The 25391-nt window shown below is 37.9% G+C and overlaps 1 pseudogene; it reads right to left on the bottom strand.

Annotated features, from left to right (window-relative positions):
* Positions 1-23148: 23148 nt before the first annotated feature.
* Positions 23149-25122, bottom strand: LOC138171006 (eukaryotic translation initiation factor 4B pseudogene; annotated as a pseudogene).
* Positions 25123-25391: the final 269 nt, after the last annotated feature.

Below are 25391 nucleotides of genomic sequence, written 5' to 3'. Positions count from 1 at the left end.
CCTGGTCCTCTACTATCTTTCCAGTTTTCCTATACCCCCAACAGGTTCTATTTGTTCCAGTGACACTGGCTTCCTGGATGTTCCATGAATAAGACACTCCATCCCTCAGTTTCAGACATTTTCTCTAGCTGTCCCCTATTCATGGAATACTCTCTATCCTCTGCTCTGACTACTAACCTCCCTGGCTTCCTTTAAGTTCCAACTAAAATCCTATTTTTTACAGAAAGCTTTTCCCAACCCCTCTTAATTCCAGCACTTTCCCTCTTTTAATTATTTCCTATGTATCCTCTATATAGCTTCCTCTGTATATATTTGTTTGCATTTTGTCCCCTCCCCAACCTTTCTTTTTATCTCCAGAGCTTAGCACAATTCCTGACACATAGTAGGTACTTAATAAATGTTGATTGATTTATTGATTCAATTGTCTGGTGTGGGAGGAGACTGAGACACTTAGAGATCCAGCCAGGAAGGAAACTTCAGAGGGGAGGAAGTCAAACAGTGAACAATAGGGGGAAAAAACAAACCTGAAATTACCAAAGATCTCAGAAAAAAGAAAACTTAAAGACCTTGAACATAAATCAACAGGGAAAACATGAACAATGGGTCTAGAGGGGAGCATGTGATGTGGAGACAAACAGACGGCTAGAAATGATGGGGAGGTGACCCCTTGTGTTCTAAGGAAGAGAACAACTTACAGGCAAATGGATGAGGATGAGGTGGGAAGGATTAAAAAGGAGGAGAGAAAGGAAAGAAGCCTTGCTTTGGTAATGAGAGGGGGTTCTACTGATGAATGCTTCTATGGTTAAAGAAAATGTTATGTGAAGGGATATGGGGGGTGGAGCTCCTGGGGGCTACTGGCACCTTGGTAGAGTGTGGATAGGGGGAGGCATGGACCCAGGGAAGAGATCTTGAGGCAAATGGAGAAAAGAAGGTAACCAAGGGAAGAATATAGATCAGTGGTGGACTGAATAACGAGGGACATGGGATAGAATTCTATCATGAGGTAGTGTCTTTTTTTCACCTATAGATATTAGCTTTGTCCTGGGAGTGAGGCACAATGGAAAAGGGGAATCAAAGGTGCAAGATCTACCAGTCAGCGACAGAAACTGACTAAAGAGAAGAGCACAAAATGGATACTTGGGAAGTTTTGATTCCATGAAGAAAATAGAGAATAGAGACAGACTGGATAATAGGAGTCAGAACAAGAGAATAAGAGTTAAGAGTAGACAAAGAACATGGTTAATGTAGAAAATGAGAGAAACCTTCAATGAAAAAGGACACAAAAAATGAAATTTAAAAAAACATAATGAACAGTACTAGTTGATGGGGGTAAGAGAAAGAGGGGAATCTACTGAGAGAGGAAAAAAGGGATGAAGAATTAAATAACCAGATAAAAAAGGAAAGAAAAAAGGAGCTAATAAGCAAAACCCCAAAGGGAAAGGAGTAACTAATGAAAGAAGAGATAGGGGTGAGGGGAAGGGAGTCACTGGAAATAAGGCAACCTTAAAAAAGAATGAGCTAAAGTAACTGAAGAAACATAACACTGGGTTTACAACAGAAGAGGAAAAAATCCAAACTTGAAAAAAACCCTCAACATTAAAGATAAATGGGTGAAAATAAAAATAATAACAACTTTAAATGGGATTGGATTAAACAATCCAATAAAATGAAGAAACAGAAACAGACTGGATAAGAAAACAAAACTCTACAATCTATTGCTTACAAGAAACACTTAAAAAACAAAGACACACACAAAATAAAACTGAATAGGAAAAATTACTATGTATTGAATAGATGCAAAAAAGCAAGAAGAGCTGCAACAGTTGTGCTATCTGACAAAACAAAAACAAACATTCAAAAAATAAAAAGGAATAAAAAAATGAAATTATGGTAAAAGGAACCACAGACAACAAACCAATATCAGTAATAAACTTATACACTCCAAATCCCTTAGCATACAAATTCATAAAGGAAATACTAACTGAGCTACCAGAAGAGGTAAACAGTAATACAATAGTGGCAGGAGACTTCAGTATCACTCTCTCAGTTTTGGATAAGTATAACAGAAAGACAAACAAAAGGGTAAATATGGAACTGAACAAATTGCTGGAGAAGCTAGAGGCGAAAGACTTAGGGCATCTCCTAAATGGGACAGTAAATGAATTTCTCAGCATGACATGGAACTTACAAAAATTGACCATGTATCAGGGCACAGAGATATTATAAACAAACATTAAAAATTAGAAATAGCTAATACATCCTCTATAGGACATAACACAATAAAAATAGTAATTGGTTCAGGGGCCATAAACAAAAGACATAGCCCCAAATGGAAATTTAACAATGAAATCCTAAATAATGAGTGGGTCAAACAACAAGTCATAGAAAAAAATGATAATGATGAAATAATATACCAAAAATTCTGGGATATAGCTGAAACAGTCCTCAAGGGGAAAGATCATATCTCTACAAAAAGTTATGGCCAGATAAAGGAATTTCAGAGTTCATGAAAACAGAAGTGGAACCCTTGTAGGTGATGGCAAGATCAAGGCTATGACCATTTCTGTGTGTAGCTATGGTAGAGTGGATCATGGGAAATAAGCAAATTGAGGAACCAAGAAGTTTCTTTCAGGGTTGACCTTAACAGTCCTTATATGATTTTTCCATAGTCTTCTACAATTTGAGTTTGCTCTGGCCCCATCTTTGAAGGACAGGTGTCTTACATTTCACCTCCTCCCAACGGTTCTCCAGTATTCCAAATGGGTTGGGGGAGGGGTGTCTTTTTTTTCCACATTGACTCACACTCCCACCAATTGTACTTTCCCCTTTCTAGGGCCTAGTGACTAGCATTCCACTTCCATTTAACTACTTAATACTAGGTCAGTTTTTACAGAGTATTTACTTCAAAGGTATAGCAAGAACAAACATACAAACATTCCCCCTAGCATCTTGGGGGTGCAATCCTCCCTACACCACCTCAGTCTCTAGGAAGAGAATGTCTACCCGCAAGCATGTTAAGACTTTCTGTGGCAGAATGGGCAGATGAGAAAAATTTGTCCCAACTGCCAGAATGCAGTCAGAGTAGGTACTGAGAAGCACTTAGAGCTTGGTCAGGCATTGAAGACGCCAAGGTTATCAACGGCATCCTGGGCCGCCAGTTGTCTTGGCTTTTGTCCTGCCTGCCACTGTACACTGATGACTCAGGAAGACAATGAGACTAACTATTTTGTGCAACTCTGCCTCCTAAATCCAATTCACATGAAAGTCAAGACTACCCCCAGAATGTCATTGGCACTTTTTAAAACCAAAGGACAAACAACAATAACAACAATGCATTAATCCCACTAAATTCAAGTCCAAAATCTCCTTGGGCTATTCACTGAACCAGCAAAGCTTTCCAGTTGTCTGATAGCTGAGTTAAATCGGAGGCTATTGGAACTCCCAATATGGGCAAGCCCACAGTTGTGTTGCTTAGACCCAAACCCAGGTCAGGAAATTGCAGACCTCAGACCAGGAGGGCAGAAGTCAGACACACCACTTTGGGAGCACTGAAAGCTTGCAGGTCTTCATCCTGAGCTGTCCCTTACATCTTGAAATAACTCAACATTGAATTTCTTTTCATATATATATAATTTTTTCCAATTACATGTAAAATTAAAAATAATATTTTTAAATTTTGAGTTAAAAATTCTCTCCCTCAGTCCCTCCCCTCCACTCTCCTTGAGAATGCAAACAATTTGATATGTTATACATGTACAATAATGCAAAACACTTCCATGTTAGTCATGTTAAGAAAGAAAACGCTGACCAAAAACAAAAAAACAAACGACAACCTAAAGAACCCCAAACAAGAAAAAGAAAGTTAAAAAGAAAGAAGTATGCTTTGTTCTTCATTCAGACTTCGTCATTTATTTGGAGGTGGATAGCCTTTTTAATCACGTCCTTTGTAATTGTCTTAGATCATTGTATTGCTGAGAATAACTAAGTCATTCACAGTTGATTATTGTACAATTTTGCTCTTACTGTGTCCAGTGTTCTCCTGGTTCTGCTCACTTCACTTTGTATGTACGTTTTTTTTTTTATTTTATTAGTATTTTATTTTCCCCCAATTACATGTAAAGAAAAATTTTCAACATTTGTTTTTAAAACTGAGCTCCGAGGCAGCCAGGTAGCACAGTGAGTAAGAGCACTGGCCCCAGAGTCGGGATGATCTGGGATCGAATCCGGGCTCAGACACTTAGCACCCACCCAGAAACACCTGGCCGTGTAACCTTGAGCAAGTTACTTAACCCCAATTGCTCAGGGGAGGTCAGGTGGCTCCGTGAGTAAGAGCACCAGCCCCAGAGTCAGGATAACCTGGGATCGAATATGGGCTCAGACACTTAGCGCCCACCCAGAAATAACTGGCCATGTAACCTTGAGCAAGTTACTTAATCCCAATTGCTTTAAAAAAAACTGAGCTCCAAATTCTCTCCCTTCCTTCCCACCCCTGTCCTTGAGAAGGCAAGCAATTTGATATAGGTTGTACATGTGTAATCATGCAAAACATGTTTCCATATTAGTCATGTTGTAAGAGGGAATAGACCAAAATAAAAACCCAAGAAAAATAAAGTGAGTAAAAAAAAGTATGCTTTGATCTGTATTCAGACACCATTAGTTCTTTCTCTGGGGATGGATAGAATTTTTCATCATAAATCCTTCAGAGATGTCTTGGATCATTGTATTGCTGAGAATCATCTTACCAGATTGTTGTTATTGTGTATACTGTTCTCCTGGTTCTACTCATTTCATCAGTTCATGTAAGTCTTTCTAGGTTTTTCTGAGAGCATATAGCTCATCATTTCTTATAGCACAATTGCATTCCATCACAATCATACACCACAAATTGTTTAGCCATTCCCCAACTGATGGGCATCCCCTCAATTTCCAATTCCTTGCCACCATAAAAGAGTTACTACAAATATTTGAGCATAGTTCCAAATTACTCTACATAATGGTTGAATCAGTTCAAACTCTACCAAGAGTGCATTAGTCTCTCAATTTTCCCACATCACCTATAACATCTGTCACCTTCCTTTTCTGTCCTATTAGTCAATCTAATAAGTGTAAAGTAGTAACTCAGAATTATTTAATTTGCTTCTCTCCAATCAATAGTGATTTAAAGCACCTTTTCATATGACTATCAATAGCTTTTGATTACTTCATTTGAAATTTATTCATTTTTTTTATCATTTGTCAATTGGGGAATGGCTCTTTTTTTTTTTTTTTTACAAATTTGACTCATTTCTCTATATATTTGAGAGATAAAAACTTTATGAGAGAAACTTGCTCTAAAATTTTTTTCACAGTTATAACTTCTAACTGTATTTCCCTCCCTCCTATTTCCCCCATTTATTGTATTGTCTCTCATTTCCTGTCCCTCCTCAAAGTGTTTTGCTTCTGACTACTGCCTCCCCCAATCCATCCTGCCTTCTATGAGCACCTCCCCCTTCTCTTATCCCCTTCCCTTCCCACTTTTTAGTACGGTAAGACATATTTCTATACCCAATTGAGAATCTATGTTATTCCCTCTTTGAGCCAATTCCAATGAGAGTAAGGTTCAAGCATTCCCCGCTGCCTCTGCCATCTTTCCCTCCACTGTTAAGCTCTTCTTGCCTCTTTTATGTGAGATAATTTACCCTGTTCTACCTTTCCTTTTCTTCCAGTGCATTCCCTTTTCTCACCCCTTAATTTTATTTTTAAAGATATCATCTGATCAAAAGAATTTTTACAACCAATGTCTCTGATAAAGGCCCCATTTCTAAAATATACGAGTCAAATCTATAAGAATACAAGTCACTCCCCAATTGACAAATGGTCAAAGAATATGAAAAGGCAGTCCTCAGAGGAGGAAATTAGATATCTATAAGCATATGAAAAAATGCTCTAAATCACTACTGATTAGAGAAATGCAAATCAAAACAACTCTGAGGTACCACATCTCATCAGTCAGATTGACTTAGATGACAAAACAGGAAAATGATAAATGCTGGAGAGGATGTGGAAAAATTGGGACACTAATATATTGCTGGTGGAGTTGTGAACTGATCCAACCATTTTGTAGAGCAATCTGGAACTATGCCCAAAGGGTTATAAGTAACTTCATATCTCTTAACTCAGCAATACCACTTCTAGGGTTGTATCCCAAAGAGATCATAGAAGCGGGAGGAAGACCCATATGTACAAAAATATTTATAGCAGCTCTTTTTGTGGTGGAAAAGAATTGGAAATTAAGGGGATGCCCATCAATTGGGGAATGGCTAAACAAGTTATGGCATATGAATGTAATGGAATACTATTGCGCCATAAGAAACAAAGAGCAGATGGACTTCATATTTACCTGTAGAGGCTTATACAAACTGATGCTGAGTGAGAAGAGCAGAACCAGGAAAAATTTGTACATGATTACAGATACAACGTATGTGTGATGACCAACTTTGATAGACTGAACTCTTCTCAGAAATGCAGGGCTATAAGTAAACTCCAAAAGACTCACGATGGAGGGAGATGTCTACATTCAGAGAAAAAACCAGAAAGAACAGAGTTTGAATGCAGATTGAAGCAAATTACCTGCTTTCTTTCTTTTTCTTGTTTGATTTTGTTTCCTTTTCCCCATTGTTCATTCCATTTGATACAATCCTTCTTTATAACCTGACTAATGGCTAATGTGAAAGTATCTGAAGAGCCTATACCTGAATGTATGCTGCTTTGGGAGGGGGCTGGAAAGAAAATTTGAAACTCAAAGAAATGGGGAACTGAATCTTGTAAACTAAAAGTAAATGAACAAATTAATAAAGACAAAAAAATAAAAAAATATATCATCCCATCATATTCAACTCACACCTATGCCCTCTGTCTATATATACTTCTTCTATCTGCCTTAATAAGAAAGTTCTTATGAATTGCATGTATCATCTTCCCCGTAAACAGTTTAACATAATTAATTCCCTTATGCTTTCCCTTTCCCTTTCCTGTTTACCTTTCTGTGCTTCTCTTAAATCTTGCATTTGGAAGTGAAATTTTCTATTCAGTTCTGGTCTTTTTATCAGAAATGCTTTAAAGTCCTCTATTTCACTAAAAATCCATTTTTACCATTGAAGGATTATGCTCAGCTTTGCTGGGGAGGTGATTTTTGGTAATTCTTGTAATCAAACTGCTTTGCCATCTTGAATATCATATTCCAAGCCCTTCAGTCCTTTAATGTAGAAGCTGCTAAATCTTGTGTTATCCTGACAGTGGCTTCATGATATTTGAATTGTTTCTTTTTTGGCTGCTTGAAATATTCTCTCCTTGACCTGTGAGGTCTGGAATTTGGCTATAATATCCTTGGGATTTCTCTAATCAATAGTACTCAGAGCATTTTTAATATGACTATATAGATAAAAATTGATAGATAAATTTTGATTTCTTCTTCTGAAAACTGCCTATTCATATCCTTTGACTGTTTATCTATTGGGGAATGACTAATATTTTTATCAATTTGACTCAGTTCTCTATATATTTGAGAAATGAGGCCTTTATAGAGAAACTTGATGTAAATTTCCCCCCCAGTTTTCTACTTTCCTTCTAATCTTGGCTGTCCTGGTTTTATTTATGCTAAACCCTTTTTAATTTAATGTAATCAAAATTATCCATTTTATATTCCATAATGCTTGTTATCTCTTGTTTGGTCATAAATTCTTCCTTTATCCAAAGATCTGACAAGTATTACATGCTTATTTAATCTGCTTATCATATCACTTTTTATGTCTATATCATGTACCCATTTTGACCTTATCTTGGCATACTATATGAGATGTTGGTCTATACCGTGTTTCCCCGATAATAAGACACTGTCTTATTATAATTTTTTGGACAGAAAAACACCAGAGGGCTTATTTTCAGGGGAGGGCTTATTTTAATGAACATTGACAGAAATTTTAACAAACAGGTAAATGTGAACAAAAAAATGTACCTTTATTCAATAAGCAAATCACTGGGGAAGAACAGGATGACGCGCTCACTGCTGCAGCTCTGATTGGATGCAGCTTGGAGCGCGGTGTGCGTTTCAGGGGGGGGACGGTGCATACAGAGGGTAATAGCGCAGGGGATCACCTTCACTACAGTAGCAATCTCAATAGGGCTTATTTTCGGGGGAGGGCTTATTTTAGAGGAATCTTACACAGTAAGGGGAGGGCTTATTTTCGGGATAGGTCTTATTATCGGGGAAACACGGTACTTAGTACCTGCCAAAGTACTTTTCAGTTTTCCCAGCAGTTTTTGACAAATAGTGAGTTCTTATCCCCCAAACTTGGATCTTTGGGTTTCTCAAACACCAGATCACTATGGTCATTTCCTGCTGTGTATTGTGTACCTAATCTATCACACTTATTTCCCTCTCTATTTGTTAGCCAACTGTTTTGATGATTACCACTTTGTAATACAGTTTGAGATCTGGTACTGGTAGCCCATCTTCCTTCACATAATTTTTTCATTGATTCCACGATATTCATCTTTTGTTCTCCCAGATGAATTTTGTTATTATTTATTTTAGCTCCATAAAATAATTCTTTGGTAGTTTGATTGGTGTGACACTGAATAAGTAAATTAATTTAAGTAAAATGGTCATTTTTATTATACTGTCTTGGCCTACCCATGAATAATTAACATTTCTCCGATTGTTTAGATCTGACTTTATTTGTGTGAGAAGTGTTTTGTAATTGTATTCATATAACTCCTGGGTTTGTTTTGACAGGTAGATTCCCCAGTATTTTATACTGTCTGCATTTATTTGGAATGGAATTTCTCTTTCTATCCTTCCTGCTAGACTTTGTTGGTAATATATAAAAATGCTGATTTATATAGGTATATTTTATATCCTGCAACTTTGCTAAAGTTTTTAATTATTTCAATTAGTTTTTAGTTGATTCCCCAAGTATATCATCATATATTCTTCGAAGAATAATGATTTTTGTTTCCTCATTACCTATTTTAATTCCTTTGATTTCTTTTTCTTGTCTTATTGTTATAGTTAGCATTTCCAGTACAATATTGAATAACAGTGGTGAAAATAGGCATCCTTAATTTATCTCTGATCTTATTGGGAAGACTTCCAGTTTATCACCATTATCAATAATGCTTGCTGATGGTTTTAGATAGAAACTTTCTCATTTTAAGAAAAACTCCATTTATTCCTATGTTCATTAGTGTTTTTAATAGGAATGGGGATTATATTTTGTCAAAAGCTTTTTCTACATCTATTGATAAAATCATGATTATTGTTGTTTTTGTTATTGATATAGTTGATTATGCTGATAGTTATCCTAATATTGAATCAGCTCTGCATTCTTGGTATAAATTCCCCCCAGTCATAGTGCATGATATGTTGCTGTAATCTCCTTGCTTTTTATTTATTATTTTTATTAAAAAATTTTTGCAACACTGTTGTAATGCGAATATAAATTTTAAAGATCTTCCCTGCCCCTAGGCTAAAGTGCACCAGAAGCCTGGGGAGGGAGGCTTGTTTTTCAGTAGATACTTTTTGATTGGCCAGTGGGTCAATAAGGTTGTTACATTCTCTGAGCCAGGAGAAGGCTATATAAGCCCTGATGTGTAGCTTTGTTTTGGGACTCACTTTGAGAAGTGTTCTGTGATTTGATCTGAATTCTGGGAAGCCGTTGTTGAGAGTCCCCCGGCTTTGAAAAACCCAGAATGTGGAAACCCAGATGTTGACTGGGTATGGATGTAATGGTTGGACAGTTTGGAAATCTGTCTACTTGATGTTTCTGTCTTGATAATTCTGCCTGTATGCTTTGAGGTTCGGGGTGCTGACCTTTTCTCCTGAACAAGGTAAACGATATATGTCTGACTGATTAAAGTAAGCTTGTTAACCCATTTTGAGTTGCTTTCCTTTATCAAAGCAGATCCAAGAACCTGTGGTAGCTGCAAACCCTGAGGACGCTTGGGGTGCTTGCTGCTACAACTGTTCATTAGGGAAATTGATCTATAGTTTTCTTTCTCTGCTTTTGATCCTCCTGGTTTGGGTATCAGCACTGTATTTTTCCAAATAGTTTATACAGTATTTATATAAATACATAAGTAAATATTTGGTAGAATTCACTTATGAAGCCATCTTGTCCTGGAGATTTTTTCTTAAAAAGCACAATGATGACATGTTCAGTTTTCCAAGATAGGATTATTTAAGTATCTTATTTCCCCTTTTGTTAATCTGGGCAATTTATATTTTTGTAAATATTCCTCCATTTCACTTAGATTATTTATTCGCATATAGTTGAGGAAAATAGCTCCTAGTAATTGCTTTAATTTAATTTAGTTCCTCTTCATCGTTGGTGAATTTACCTTTTTCATTTTTGATACTGGTAATTTATTTTTCTTCTTTCTTCTTTTAAACAAACCAGTGGTTTATCTATTTCATTGTTTCCCTCCAATAAAACAAGTTCCTCATTTTATGTATTAGTTAAATGGCTTTCTTACTTTCAATTTTATGAATCTCTGCCTTGCTTTTCAGGATTTCCAATTTGGTGTTTAATTGGGAATTTTTAATTTGTTCTTTTTCTAAGTTCTTTTAGTTGTCTGCCAAATTCATTGATCTGCTCCTTTTCTATTTTATTGATGTAAGTGTTTAGAGATATAAAATTTCCCTTAAGTACTACTTTAGCTGCATCCCATAAATTTTGGCATGTTGTCTCATTAGTGTCATTCTCTTTAATGAAATTATTGATTGCTCTTATGATTTGTTCTTGGACTCAGTTATTCTTTAGGATAAGATTATTTAATTCCCAATTAATTTTTAATCTATGTTTCCATGGCCATTTATTGAATATATTTTTTCATTGCATTATGATATAAAAAGGATGCATTTAATATTTGTGCTTTTCTGCATTTGGCTGTGAGGTCTTTATGCCCTAATACATGGTCTTTTTTGTCAATTGTTGTGTAGGTGCCATGTACTGCTCAGAAAAAAGGTAAATTCCTTTCCATTCCCATTCAGTTTTCTCCAGAGTATTATCATATCTACCTTTTCTAAAATTCTATCCATCTCCTTAACTTCTTCTTTAAATTTTATGGTTAGATTTATCTAGTACTAAGAGAGAAAAGCTGAGATCCCCCATTAGTACAGTTTTACTGTCTATTTCCCACTGTAGCTCATTTAACTTTTCCTTTAAAAATTTGGATGCTATGCTATTTGGTGATTTAGTAGTGATATAATTAGATCTATGTTTGCTTTTGCTTTGTCATAAGTTTATAATTTGTACTTTTGCTTTTGTTTCTTAACTTAGGGTAAACCATAATATTTTCTGCTTCAGCCCCTTGCCTTAACTCAGTGTGTGTCTCTCTGCTTTAAGTCTGTTTCTTGTAAACAATATATTTTAGGATTACTATCTGCTGTTTTATGGGTAAGTTCATTCCAGTCACATTCACAGTTATGCTTACTGTGTTTCTTTCCATTCCGTTATCTTCTGTTTTTCCTCTTTCTTTCTATTTTATCTCTTCTCACAAGTTTTTGCCTCTCCCTTCTGTTCTATCAACCACCCATTTTCTTACGCCCTCCCTTCCTACTTTCTTGTAGGTAAGATAGCTTTCTATCTGCATCACTGTATATGGTATTCTCTCTTAGAGTCATTTTCATTGAATAAGCTTCAAGTGCTGCCTGTCCCTCCCATTTTCCCCTCCACTATAAAAGCTCTTTCATGCCTCTTTTATAATTTACCCCATTGTATCTCTCCCTATGCCCTTCTTCTAATGCATCTCTCTTTCTCACCCTTTAATTTTATTTTTTTTGGATATCATTCCATCATGTCAACTAAGATCATGCCCTCTGTCTTTATACACTCCTTCTAATTGTATTAATAATGCTGCATTTCTTAATAGTTACAAGTATCATCTTCCCACATAGGGATGTTTAACTTTATTGATTGCCCCATGATTTCTCTTTCCTATTTATCTTTTTATGTTTCCCTTGAGGATTGTATCTGAAAGTCAAAATTTCTGTACAGCTCTGGTCTTTTCATCAGGAATACTTGAAAGTCCTCTCTTCCATTAAACATCCACTTTTCCCCTCAAAGGATTATGCCCAGTTTTGTTGTGTAGGTGATTCTTGGTCGTAATCCTAGCTCCTTTGCCATTCAGAACATCATATTCCAAGCCTTCTCATCTTTTAATGTAGAAGCTGCTGAATCTTGTATTATCCTGACTGTGGTCCCATGATATTTGAATTGTTTCTTTCTGGTGCTTGAAATATTTTCTTCTTGACCTAGGAGCTCTGGAATTTGGCTATCATATTCCTGGGCATTTTCATTTTGGGATCTCTTTCAGGAGGTGATTGGTGGATTTTTTTCAATGTTTATTTTACCCTCTGGATCTCAGGACAGTTTTCCTCGAGAATTTCTTGAAATGTGATGTCTAGGCTTTCTTTTTTTATCATATATTTCAGGTGATCCGATAATTTTTTTAATATTTCTCCTTAATCTATTTTCAATATCAATTGTTTTACCAATGAGATATTTCATATTTTCTTCTATTTTTTCATTCTTTTGATTTTATTTTATAGGTTTTTGATGTCTCATGAGTCATTAACTTCCACTTGCCCAATTCTAATTTTTGAGGAATTATTTTCTTCAGTGAGTTTTTGTACTGTTTTTATTTTTCCATTTGGCCTATTTTGTTTTTTAGGGTATTATTTTCTTTCTTTTTTTAAAGCAATCGGGGTTAAGTAACTTGCTCAAGGTTACACGATCAGTTATTTCTGGATGTGGTGCTAAGTATCTGAGCCCGGATTTGATCCCCAGGTCATCCTGACACTGGAGCTGGTGCTAAGGTATTATTTTCATCAGCATTATTTTTGTCTTCTTTAGTAAAGCTGTTGACTCACTTTTCATTATTTTCTGGTCATCACTCTCATTTCTCTTCCCAATTTTCCTCTACCTCTCTTATTTGGTTTTTAAAATCCTTTTTGAGCTCTTCTAGGGTCTGAGATGAATTTACATTGTTCTTTGAGTCTTTATATGTTTGATTTCATTGTCTTCTGAGTTTGTGTTTTGATCTTCCCTGTCTCCACAGTAACTTTCTGTGGTCAGGTTCTTTTTTTTTATTGTTTGCTCATTTCACCAGCCTATTTCTTGACTTTTAACTTTATGCCAAAGTTTGGCTCTGCTCCTGGGGTAGAGGGGGGTGCACTATCCCAAGCTTCAGGTTTTTCATTCTATTGTTTTCAGAGCTAGTTCTGGGAGTCTGTACATTTTCAGTTCTTACAAAATGGAATAATCCAAGGAGAGGTGTGGTCGGTGCTCTGTGCTCTGGTCCAAGAGTGACCACAAGCACTTTTTTCTACTCTGGAACTGGGAGCAGGATCTGCACTCCTGCTGGTACTCCTCCTTGTCCTGGGACTGTGACCTGGAACAATGCAATGGGCAATGCAACAGAGTACAGTACCAGCAAAGGATACCCACCTCCTGATAGCAAGATCATAGACTCAGAGTGCAGATCAAGACATATTTTCTTAGACATGGACAATGTGGGAACTTGTTTTGTTTGATTATACATGTTTGTTACAGGAGTTTTGTTTATCTTGATTTCTCAGTGGGGGCCTGGGGTGGGAGATGAAAGGGAGAAAAGACAGATTTTCTTGATTGAAAAAAACATTTTAAAAAAGAAAAGCAGTCATGTGCCTATTACTGGACGCTAGTTGCTTTGAACAGATGGCACAAGGTCATACAATCACCTTTTGTCTAGAATTACCTATTATGAGTTGAATGGATGGTGCAAAATTGTCTCTAAAAAAGTAGGTAGGATACAGGAAGTTTCTACTGATAAATGCAATTGGTACTTTCAAAATCCCACTCTTCTGGATCCCTTTTGTGTCAATGCCCTTCAAAAACAAGTAGTGACTGGGGCAGCTAGGTGGCACAGTGCCTAAAGCACCGGCCCTGGAGTCAGGAGGACCTGAGTTCAAATCCGGCCTCAGACACTTAACACAAAAACTAATCGTGTGACCTTGGGCAAGTCACTTAACCCCAATTGCCCTCCAAAAAGCAAAACAAAAACAAAAACAAGTAGTGATTGTCAGAGACTGAGGCCTTTAGGCCAGATCCTGGAACCCTGCCTCTTCTACTGGTCCAGTGGGCCCCTATCACTGGCTCCTGAGGAACACTTGTTTTTCTTGGTTCTCCAATCACTCCATTTGCTATCAGAGAAGCATATGCACCTGGACTTCATCAGCCATTAATCTGGTAACAGGGGATACCTCAAAGTATGCATAGTGGGCCAAATCAACTGTCCACTTGCTGTATGGCTGTCTTCTAGGAATGTTTTTATACATTTTTAAATACAATTAAACTTTATTTAAAAATGTAAAAGCTATTAGTACGTCTCTGGCTATATAAAAACAGGTTCAGGCCAGTCTGCTGACTGGGGATCCTGGAAAGTCCTTTCAGTAGGATAAACTGCAGGCTGCATGGCTGGCATCTAGGAAGGCCTTGAAGGATGAAGCAGAGAAGATCTTCATCTCCAGTGATTCCTGGGCAATGGCCACGGATCTGGCCAAGTGGCCTAGGGTCTAGAGATAATAGAACTGAACCAAAGCCTCCACCTTTTGGGGTCAGGACCAATGGGGGAATTTTGCTGATTCCTCCTACTGGATTAAGTTTTTTGTGGGGCATGTTACCATCATAAGACATCAACCAGGTTGGAGACGGTAAAAAAAACAACAGAATTGGAGAATATGTTCATTGCCAACATGGACATTGATGTGGTGATACCATGTTGTTTGGGGCTTGAGACCATATGATCTTCCTAAGTAAGGCTAAGGCCTTAGGTAAGGCCTTACTTATTCCTACCTAGTTGGGCTCCTTGTGCCAGAGGAAGTGTTACCTAGCTCAAATGCCTCTCAACTTATCCCCAACTGACAAAATGTCACTTTCTCATCCCAGGACAAGAGATTTGCTAATCAATAGCTACATTGTAATGCGCCTGACTGAGTCAGGTATCCAACCTCCAGAAGCCATGTCTGTGACTAATCAATGCCACACTATGGAGTTGAAAGGGCTCTTTTGTTCAGTGGTTTCTGGGATCTGGTCTCTGGACTGGTTTTTTCAGCATAATTTCAACTAGTCCTGTCTAGCTGCTCCTTATTCCTTCTCCTGAACCTTGGCCTCAAACTCTTTGCCCCCTCTGAAGCCTCTGTATATTCTGGAAAAATAGCTCAGATACCTCTCGATTAGCAAACTACCTTTCCTCAGACAACTCCTTCCTAGAAAGGGCTCAGGTGAGTAAGGGGTGGTATCCATAGAAGATACCTTGCTTTCTAATAGCACAAAGGAGGTGAAACTGTTGGTATGTAACTATGGTGAATTTCAGTCAGAGTTAATAAACATTTAAGTGGATACTATGTGCCAGGCACTGTGCTAAATGCTGGCTATACAAAGAATGGTGTAAGACAGTCCCTGCCCTAAAGGAGCTCACAATTTAATGAAGACATCACATTAAAAAGCTGAAAATGGGGGTGTGTGGGGCTAAGTTACCCCATGAGGACATGATGAAGTCTTACAGTCAGTGTGGGAAATGATCTGGGAGAATGAAGTTTTCAGCACTGATTTCATTTTGCAGAATGATATGAAGTCTAGAAAAGCAACTGGGTGGGAAATGATGAGGTGAATTCCTAGGGTGCCCTCCTCAAATTGAGGATTTGGGAGAAGCTCTCAGATGTCTACTCACTCTTCCAAGGGAAGGAGGGCCCCAGGGACAAGGTGTGCTGAGGTGGGAGTTTCTCTCTCTTTTTTCCAACATTAATCATGTTACATTTTGAGTTTCAAGTTGTTTTCCTCCCTCCCAAACCCACATCAGAGAAGGCCAACATTGGATATGGTTATATGTGTGGAACCATACAATAGAGAATTCCTTATATCAGCTATTTTTCTGGAGGTGGAGAGCATTTTCCTTCATAAATCCTTCATAATTGATATATTCATATTATTCAGAATAGTTTTGTCATTCACAATTACACCTTTGCACAATATTGCTGTTCCTGTATACAAAGGTAGGAGTTCTGAGTTTATTTCATCTTGTAGAATGATGAGTTTCTAGAGAATATCAAGTTCAGGAAAGCAGCTAGATGGAAAATGATGAGGAATTCCTATCTACCTGGAAGCTATGGGATCCCCTGACTAGGTGGTGATTCTAAGTTCCTGAATGGGGGTGAGGGAGAATCTTTATTTAGCTATTGTGGAAGAAATGGGAAGCCCTTCAAGCAGTACCTCTAAAGGGTCAGATTTTCTATCATTTTCATGATCTGGTTCTCAGGGAGGAGGTTTTGGTGGAGGGGCCAAGGATTAGTGAATAGGTACAGGGAAGGCTTCAGTATCAGCTTAAATCCCAGGATAGGAACCATTTCACTATAGATAGCCTTGATAGATAATGTATTGTTCACTGTGCTTGAGATATCATCATCTGTGATGTGGCCCTGATATTTCCAGGGTTCTTATTGACTCATTGTCATCACCTTCAATCAGGAGACAAGATCTACTGTTAACTGTAAAGATGTGGTACCACCTAACTCAGGGACCAACTCATTGGGATGTGAGACTCAGTCCTTCTGAATGGGGAAAAAAGTTTAGGATTTCTGACTTTTGTCTACCTACACTTTTTTTTTCCTTTATGGTGAATCTTTGGGGTTGGTGGGTGCGGGGGGGGAGAGTGCTGTAGTTTTTCTTTATTTTCTTTTTTGTTTGTGATAGGAAAAATGTCTAGTAAGAACTCTGAAAGCATTGACATAGTGGAAGATCTTCCAGGAGATCCTTAGAACCTTACTATCATGGAGAAGGTATGTGATTGGACTGATAGATAACACAGTTCTCTCTTCTGCCTTCATCAGGGATTAATTTTCCCTAAAAGAGGACAACATTGTAGATGTCTACCTCCTTTGATGTAGTTCCTTGGTCACTTAAAGGCCTGAAAAGGAGAGTCTTGAGTCCCATGTGGATTTGGGGCCCTCTGACTTGGTGAATGTCAGAATGCCACGTAAATCACCATCCTCTGCCAGTCTGATCAGATGCGTTTATTCCACTGTCTCCTTACTGCATATCCTTGCTGTGTTATGGCTACCATTTTGTTAACTGTTCAATGACTTATGAGCATCTCATTCCATGCCAAAATTGAACTTATGGGTAAACTGAGCCAATACAATAAAAATGATAGTGCTATGTAAATTAATTTTCTTCTTTAGTGCTATACCAATGAAACTATCCAAGGTCTATTATATAGAGCTAGAAAAAAATAGTAATGAAATTAATATAAAGGAATGGAAAGGTTAAGAATCTCCATGATAATAATTAGAAAAAGTGTGAAGGAAGAGAGGGTATTAGTATCAGCTCTCACACATCATACTACAAAACAATAATCATTGAAACAATTTGATTCCAGTTAAAAAATAAAGAGGTCAATCAGTGGAACAGATTAGATATACAACAGACAGAAGTGAACAAACATAATAGCAATTTGGGTTCAATGAACCCAAAGATTCTCATGGGGGGGAGGGGCAAGGATGAACTATTTGACATAAACAAAAAAACAAAACTAACCACCACTACTAAACCCCCACCCCAACTTCTAGGAAAACTGAATAGAAATCTGGTAGAAATTAGAGTGGCGCAGTGAGTAAGAGCACTGGCCCCGGCGTTGGGAGACCCGGGATCGGTTCTGGCCTCAGATAATTGGCACCCACACAAAATAACTGGCTGTGTAACCTTAAACAATTTACTTAACCCCAATTGCTTTAAAAAAAGAAATTAGAGTTAAATCAATACCTCACACCATGCACCAAAAAAGCTCCAAGTGGATACATGACCTACATATAAAAGATCACATCATAAACAAATAAAGGAGTAAGAAAGAAATCACTTTTCAGACTTATGGATAGCCGAATAGTTTGTGTCTAAGCAAGTCATAGAGTGGAAAACAGAACACAAAATGGACAATTTTGATTACATAAAATTTCAAAGTTTTTGCACAAACAGATCTAATGTAGTTAATTTAGGTGGCTGGCAAATAATTGGGAAAAAATGTTTGCAGCAAATTTCTCTGATAAAAGTCTCATATCCAAAGTATATAAGGAACTGATCCATTTATGATTAATTTATAAAACTAAGAGCCTTTCCCTGATAAGTGGTCAAAAGCTATAAACAGGCAGTTTTCTTTTTTAAAAAATAAGTTTGTATTGATATATTCTGTTTTTACATTACCCCAATTCCCTTGTATGCTTCCCCCTCTTTCCAGAAAGCCACTCTCTCTTTAAAATTTTATTATTCTTTCCCTTGTATTATCACCCCTCTCCACATTAAGCAAATTTAAAAATAAAACTTGAAAAATAAAGCCTTCAATATATAGATGGCAAAATGAATTCCCACATTGGACATGTCTCAAAGCATACATATCTTGCTACATTTTAAATTTATTATTATCCCTGACAGGAGAGGTGAGTGGCATATTTCAATTTCGTTCTTTTGGTCTCCTGGTTTATCATGGCATTGACCAGAATTCCAAAGTACTTCGAAATTTTTTCTCTATATTCATTATATAGTACTTCTACTCTGCCATCTTGGCTCCACCCCCATTATATTGTAAATATAATTATATAAATAATTCTCTTTGTTCAAGATTCCTGTAAATGTTAGGAAGAGTCATTTTTGAAAAGCATGGACATCTTTTGTCCAATTCAGATATGCTTGGATAAAAGGAAATCATATAAAATTCTTTCTCGCAGACAGGAGCCTAAATTCCAGAGTACAATGTAAGAATTAATCATCTTTCTTTTATTCCATATTATGGAAAATTCCACTTACTTTTATCTTTCTTGAACATGAGTGTTGTATTTTGTCAAAAGCTTTTTCTACATATATTCATATAATTATGTGGTTTTTGTTTTTTATTATGTACATAATTGTCCAAATGTTGAACCAACCTGGAATTTCTGGTATAAATACAACCTGGTGGGGAGGCTAGGTGGCACAGTGAATAGAACACCAGCTCTGGAGTCAGGAGGACCCAAGTTCAAATCTGGCACTTAACACAGACACTTAACACAAAAAACTAGCTGTATGACCTCGGGCAAGTCACTTAATCCCAATTGCCTTACCTTCCCCCCTCCAAAAAGCAAAAAATAATAAATAAAAATACAACCTGGTGATATTGAATAATCTCTAAAATTTGTTGCTGTTCCTTCTTCAATAATATCTTATTAAATATTTTGAATCAATATTCACTAAATATATGGATTTATAATTTTCTTTCATGAAAATATCTCTCCTTTGGTTATATGCATCATTTTTGTCTTTTTAGAAGTAGTTTGGTAAAATGCCTTTTTTTCTGTTGTTTTTGCAAACAATTTATGTAATATTGGAGTGAATTTTTCTTTGCAAGAATCCATTTATAAATGCATCTGGGACTGGGTTTTTTCTTTCCTCTGAGATTTTATTTAACACTTATTCAATTTCTTTTTATGGGATCAGGTTGTTTAAATTCTCTTTTTAGAGCACTGAGCCAGAAATCAGGAAGACCTGAGCTCAAGTCTGATCTCAGACACTTAATAGCTGTGTGACGCTGGGTAAGTCCCTTAACCTCTATCTGCCTAAGTTTCTTCATCTGGAAAATGGGGATAATAATAATAATAATTATCTCTCAAGATTATTGTGAGGATCAAATATGGCCATTGTAAAGCACCTAGTACGGGGCACATAGTAGGTATTCAATAAATGTTTGTTTCCTTCTTGTTTTGTTTTATTAATCATGGTATTTTATAATTTTGTAGCTATGCATTCATTTTATTTATCAGGTTATTTTGAGTATATAACTCAGCATAAAAATTTTCCAAACTTTTCCTTTATTCTTCATCTGCTGTCAATTTTCTTTATTCATCACTGATTTCAGTAACTTGAATTTCTTCTCTTTTACAAATTAATTTTTTAAATCAAATACCTTATTAACTTCTAGTTTACATCATTCATTTCCACAAGATTTTGAGTTACAAATTTTCTCCCTGTTTTTCCCCTACCCACCACCCTATTAAATTTCTTCTCTTTAAAAAAAAAATTGAGAGGGGGCAGAGTCAAGATGGCAGAGTAGAAGCACAAACTTGACAAGGGCTCCCATTCCAATCACTTCCAATACATGTAAAAAGTTACTCTAAATAAACTTTAGAGCTACCAGATGTATCAGCAATGCCATATTCACAATGCCTATAGAGATTACAAATATGCTGATATAATTATCCATCACAAAATACGTCAGGTTTGCCATTTGGGGAAATAAACTAGAAAATTTATTAAGATACCAAAAGACTGAGTCCCAAAACCAGAAAGTGAAAGCCATCAGAGTAGTTATGATATTGGCACAGGTAGATAAAGTAGAAAGCACCCACATTTTCAAGCCTTTAAAACAGAACAGGCTACCTCAGGCAAAGGTCCTCCTCTCCCCACTCACAGCAACCACCCAGTGTCCTGGAAGAGCGCTCCCAGCAGCTCCGGCCCCTGGCAGTCCTCAGCAGGAGTCCTTAGCAGAAAGTCCTGCTCCCAGCAGCTCTGGCCCCTGACAGTGCTCAGCAGGGGTCCTAACTCAAAAAAAAAAAAAAGGCAACTGCCGCCAACTGCCAACCACAGGACCATTAGCTCGGCTTTTCACTTTCTCTTGCTCTGCTATGTCAGCATGTCCATGGGGCATGGGAGATCTTTAAATCCCATAACCCTTACACCAGAACCTACAAACTGACAGAGAAAAACAAATATCCCACTGAAAGAATCCTTACAGGAGGATAGGAAGGGTCTATCACACCACGCTGGGTGCCGAGTGCAGTCCCACATGAGCTGTGAGCCGCTTGGTTCCAGCCTTAGGCGGCCCTGGCCAGCGGCCACCAGAGCAGACTTCCAGAGAGTGAATCATCAGTAGCTGTGGCGGTTTCTAGACTTCTCAACATACAAATGCCAAAGACAAAGTAAAAGGTCAGTGTGGAACTCTGTTGGAACGGGGGGGGGGGGGGAGAACTGAAGTCTGTGTGCAGTGGCCATGCAGTCACCCTGTGTGGCTGCTTCCAGAGCTGCAGATTGTAGGAGGACCAAGCGACCAGCCAGAAGGTAATCATTCTTGCTTTAACCTGCTTGGATCTGGATTATGGTCTTGGGGTGGTGGTCCTGGGGTGTGTGACCAGTGAGCCAGAAACGTGTGTGGGGGCTATAGAGAGGGTGCCCTCCTAATATCAACGGCAGCTGTGAAAACCCCAGCAATTTGAGACATAGCTCTCTCCATTCTGCAAGCAGAATTCTACAATGGGAAAGAGCTGAAAAGTCAAGGCTGGCAATATGAGCAAGCAACGGAAGCACAAACAGACCACAGAATCCTGGGGACAAAAAGGATCAAGGCATGGAGCGGGAGGAAGACAATGAAATCAAAACTCCTGCATCAAAAGCCTCCAAGAAAAGTATGAATTGGTTACAGGCCATGGAGGAGCTCAAGAAGGATTTTGAAAATCAAGTAAGAGAAGTGGAGGAAAAATTGGGAAGAGGAATGAGAATTATACAAGAAAATCACGAAAAACAAGTCAACATCCAGCTAAAGGAGACCCAAAAATACACTGAAGAAAATAACACCTTAAAAAATAGACTAACTCAAATGGCAAAAGAGGCCCAAAAAGCCAATGAGGAGAAGAATGCCTTAAAAAGCCAAATTTGCCAGATGGAAAAGGAATTTCAAAAAGTTAATGAAGAGAATAATTCCTTCAAAATTAGATTGGAGCAATTGGAAGCTAATGACTTTATGAGAAATCAAGATACTATAAAACAGATCCAAACAAATGAAAAAATAAAAGGCAATGTGAAACATCTCATTGGAAAAACCACTGACCTGGAAAATAGATCCAGGAGAGATAATTTAAAAATTACTGGACTACCTGAAAGCCATGATCAAAAAAAGAGCCTAGACACCATTTTCCAAGAAATTATCGAGCAAAATTGCTCTAATATTCTAGAACCAGAGGGCAAAAGAGAAATTGAAAGACTTCACTGATCGCCTCTTGAAAACGATCCCAAAAAGAAAACTCCTAGGAATATTATTTTTAAAAATCAAAATAGCTAATGATTGTGTATTTTGTTAATTTTCTAAGAAATGAAAATAGTTCCTCATTTTTATGATCCTTTCAATGGCATCCAGTTTTCAATAATGTTGATCTCTTTTTTGATACTCAGAATTTGAACTTTTGTGTTTGTTTTCTTATTTGCTGCTTTTCTATTTGTTTTTAAGTTCCTGCTCAATGCATTGATCTCATCTTTCTTTTTCTTGAGTAACAGTTTAGATGTGTCCCAAAATATGGCATGCTGTCTCACAGATATCCTTTTCTTTGACAAAAATTTTTTTGATTTTTTTCTTCAACTTACTCTTTTTAATTTTATTGCATTGTTATTAGCACAGTATGTTTTTATTTCTACTTTTCTGCAGTTGTTTGTTCACATGGTTAGTTTTTGTAAAAGTGCCATGCAAAGCTGAGAAATTCCTTATGATTCCTATTCAGGAATCAACAGCTCTGTCACATCAAGTGTTTTAAAAATTCTATTCCATTTTTTTTAAATCTCATTTTTTAAATATTTTTTTAGTTAGATTTGCCTTAGTCTAAAAGGGGCACACTGAAATCCCCAACAAGTATTGTTTTACTGTCTATTTTTTCCTGTTGTTATTGTAACATTTCTCCTTGCAGTTCAATTAGGTTTTCCATTTAGTTCTTAGATGCTTTGCAGTTCAGTTATATATATATATATATGTATATATATATACACACATATATATATATATTCAGTATTACTTTTGTTTCATTATCTTTAACTATAATGCAATTTTCTTGCTTATCTCTCTTTTTTTTTTTTTTGCTTTTTTGGGAGGGTAATTGGGGTTAAGTGACTTGCCCAAGATCACTCGGCTAGTTTTTGTGTTGTGTCTGAGGTCGGATTTGAACTCAGGTCCTCCTGACTCCAGTCTGGTACTCTATTCACTGTGCTACCTAGCCACCCCTTGCTTATCTCTTTTATCCACGAATATTTTTACTAATACTTTGTCTGAGATCATTATTGCCATCTCTGCTTTTTTTTTCTCCAGGAGATGGTGAGTTTTATTTTGTCTTGTCTGGATAGAGGTTTGATTTGCTCTCGAATGTTGCAGGTTGGCGAGAGACGGGAAGAAAGCACAGACGTGGAGGTTTATTCGTTGTAATCTTCGCCCTCATTTTCATCTTCACCATCAACAGAGAGAGCTGCGTACTTGCTTGCAGAACTGAATTTAGAGGCCGGATTTTCTTCAGGTTTCTTTGGCTCAGATGCAGGTCTTGAATCTTGATCTCTTCTGCCATCTTTCCTATCAGAATCCTTCCAATGGTCTTTACTTCCTCCATCCACTGGACCACGGCTGGAGTTCCCACTTTGGCCTTTCAGCACACTCACCCCATCTACCTTATTCTCATCTGCTTTCCTTGAAATATTAGCTGGTCCTTCCTCAGATTGCTGGGATGTTACCTTTCCTCCACCACTTGTGGGAGACTGCTGCTCTGAGGAGTCTGAGCTCTGTGATCGGGCAGGAGGATTGGAGCTCCGTTTCACCCAGGCCTTTTCCTTTGGTGGGGGTGCAGGCATCACCTTTAAGGGAAGCTGATCTGATTTAGAAGGCTTTGAAGTTGGAGATTGAGAGTCCTCTTCCTTGTTAAATGTTTCATTTTCTAGGGATTTCTCACTCTCCCTCCTTCGTGTGTTTCTACCAGATGGAGCTGTATTCCCAGTATGTGAAGATTCACTTCCTGTCCTTGACCGTTCCTGAGTTTCCTCACTTCGCCAACTCGGGTGTCTCTCCTGGGCCATCTTTCTAGTTTCGGCTCCTCCAGCTGACGCTGTAGTTTCTCTTGCTCCTTTTGTAGCCGCTCCTCTACTTCTCGTTCCCTAGCAGCTGTGTCCACTGGCTTTGCTCCCCCAAAGATGGAGGCAGCTCGGCTAGACTGCGAGGTGCTAGCTGATGAATCTTCATCTTTGGGGGCACTCTGGGGCTTCAGATTCAGTTGGGGTCTTTGGGGGGGGGCAACCTCTTTCTTCCCGCCTAAAATCATCTCGGCTGTAATCATCTCTTGAGTTCCATGACCGATCATCTCGTCTATCATATGTGTCTTCATAGCGATCTCCTCCTCCTCTGTAATCATCATCCTGACGGTACCCATTACCAAATGCTCTTCTGCCACGGCCTATCCTAGAATCAAAGCCTCTATCAGAGTCTCTGATGCCCCTGTCATCATATCGATCCCGGCCTCCATACCGGTCCATGTCCCGCCGGGGACCATCACGGTACCGGTCTGAATCGTAACGATCATGATACTTGTCTCCAAAGCTATCATCACCCCTTCGAGGAGGATAGTCATCAAAATTGTCTGTGGCAGGGCGAGCCCTCCAGTCTGTGTTGGTTTTGTCAAAATCCCGATTTCGATCCCGATCACGGCCAAAGGAACAATCGTCTCGGTCTTTATCCTGTGCTTGATCAGCAACATCCACTCGTATTCTTCTGTTGCCTATAGACTCTTCATTCAGTCTCAAAGCACTGAGCAGGGAGTCCAAGTCCTCAAACTCAGCATAACCAAAACCTTTCAACCTGTCTGGATTGCTGGGTTCCTGTGGCAAACGTACTGCACTGATATTCAGTCCTCTAAAGAACTCCTTGATGGAATCCTCTGTCACATCATAGGGCAGGTTCCCTAGAAAAGCAGTGTAGGGTGGCGACTTGGGAAGACGGCTCCGGTCAATATTGGGTTCCCGAGCAGTCCGTGGAGCAGTGGGCAGAATGGAACGTTCAATTGGAGGTGCCCTGTACATATCGTCGTCATTACTATGCCAAGTGGTGGAAACATCTCCCTCCAGGTCATCAGTTTCATCAGCCCAGCTGACTGGTTTGGGCACAAAGGTGCTTCCTCCACCACCGGTGCCACCATCCAAGTCTGTCAAGGTGAGGGTCTTCCCCTTCTTATTCTTCTTTTTAGTTGAAGCCGCCATGTTGGGAGAGGGAGAGAGAACGCCTCTGCTTTTTTTTTTTTTTTTTTTGGTCCATCTAGGGTATAATAGATTCTATTATGAGACATAATAGAAGATATAAAACATTCTATTCGGTCCCCAAATTTTAATTTTGTGTGAATCTTTTTTTTTTTTAAATGTGCTTCTTTAAAAAAAAATGTGCTTCTTGTAAACAACATAGTCTTGGGTGCTTTTTTCTAATCCATTTTGCCACCCTTCTCTATTTTATGGATGAGTTTTACAATCAATAAATCAACAAGTATTTCTCAAATGCCTAGTGTGTAC

The sequence above is a fragment of the Petaurus breviceps genome, unplaced genomic scaffold (assembly GCF_028583685.1).
Source record: "Petaurus breviceps papuanus isolate PSGF00001 unplaced genomic scaffold, PetGlider_PUasm1.0 400, whole genome shotgun sequence".
NCBI classification, from domain to species: Eukaryota; Metazoa; Chordata; class Mammalia; order Diprotodontia; family Petauridae; genus Petaurus; species Petaurus breviceps.
Note: the sequence above shows the minus strand (reverse complement) of the source record. Positions and strands in the feature narration are given on the sequence as shown.